The sequence below is a fragment of the Ceratina calcarata genome, unplaced genomic scaffold (assembly GCF_001652005.2).
Source record: "Ceratina calcarata isolate Rehan_Ccalc_2016 unplaced genomic scaffold, ASM165200v1 scaffold5737, whole genome shotgun sequence".
Classification (NCBI taxonomy): Eukaryota; Metazoa; Arthropoda; class Insecta; order Hymenoptera; family Apidae; genus Ceratina; species Ceratina calcarata.
Window position 1 is genome coordinate 1 of NW_017176947.1, and position 883 is coordinate 883.

Genomic DNA, 883 nt, shown 5'->3' on the forward strand with positions numbered 1-883 from the left:
ATTTATTCATTCTATTACCTGGGGGTAGTGGCTGCGCCAATGCCTTGACCAGGTCATTTTCATATTTTCGTGTCTGTTTTGCAGCTGTGTTCGATTCTTTCCCTTTTTTATGTGTTTTAGCCCCTAGCTTTTTATGGCTTCTCTGGAAGAATTCGTAGATTTATTACTATTCCGTACTCGGCCTCGAGTGTTTTCTTATATTTTCTATGTTATGCTTTTTTGCTCACCTCTCTTTTCTTCGTTCTATTATTCCGTTATGTTTACCTATATGTTTTTCGGTTAATTAGATTATTCATAGGTTGGTGGAATTCAGTCCAATTGTTCCCGTAGCATATCCTATTTTTTACATCGATGGGGTCTGTTTCTGTTGTTTTTCCTTATTTTATTCCTCCGTTTCTTTCTCTCCTTTATTTGTTTTTTACGAGTCTTCCCTGTTCTGTTTTATTATGTTATTTCCTAGAGTAGGATCGTGGTATTTAGTCAGCGATTGATTAATCGTTAATATTTTCAGTATTTATTCGTTCTATTACCTGGGGGTAGTGGCTGCGCCAATGCTCTGTCCATGTCTTTCTCATGTTTTCTCGTCTGTTTTGCAGCTGTGCATGGTTCTTCTCCCTTTTTTTATGTGTTTTAACCCCCGACGTCTTTATGGTTTCTCTAGAAGATTTCGTAGATTTATTACTCTCCTGTACTCGGTCTCGAATGTTTCTTATATTTTCTGTATTTCGTTTTCTTACTCACCTCTCTTTTTCTCGTTTTATCAATCCATTGTGTATTCCTGTGTTTTCTTCGGCTAATTAAATTATTCTTAGATTAATGGAATTCTGCTTGATTGTGTCCATAGCGTATCCTATTATTTTTTTACATCGGTGGGGTCAGTTTT

At 36.2% G+C, this 883-nt stretch overlaps 1 long non-coding RNA gene across 1 annotated transcript; it reads right to left on the minus strand.

Moving 5' to 3' along the window:
- Positions 1-20: 20 nt before the first annotated feature.
- Positions 21-877, minus strand: LOC113464880 (uncharacterized). Its single transcript, XR_003389748.1, has 4 exons — positions 742-877; positions 531-657; positions 228-456; positions 21-142 (listed from the first exon to the last, which is right to left on the minus strand). It is a non-coding gene; the product is annotated as an uncharacterized LOC113464880 (long non-coding RNA).
- Positions 878-883: the final 6 nt, after the last annotated feature.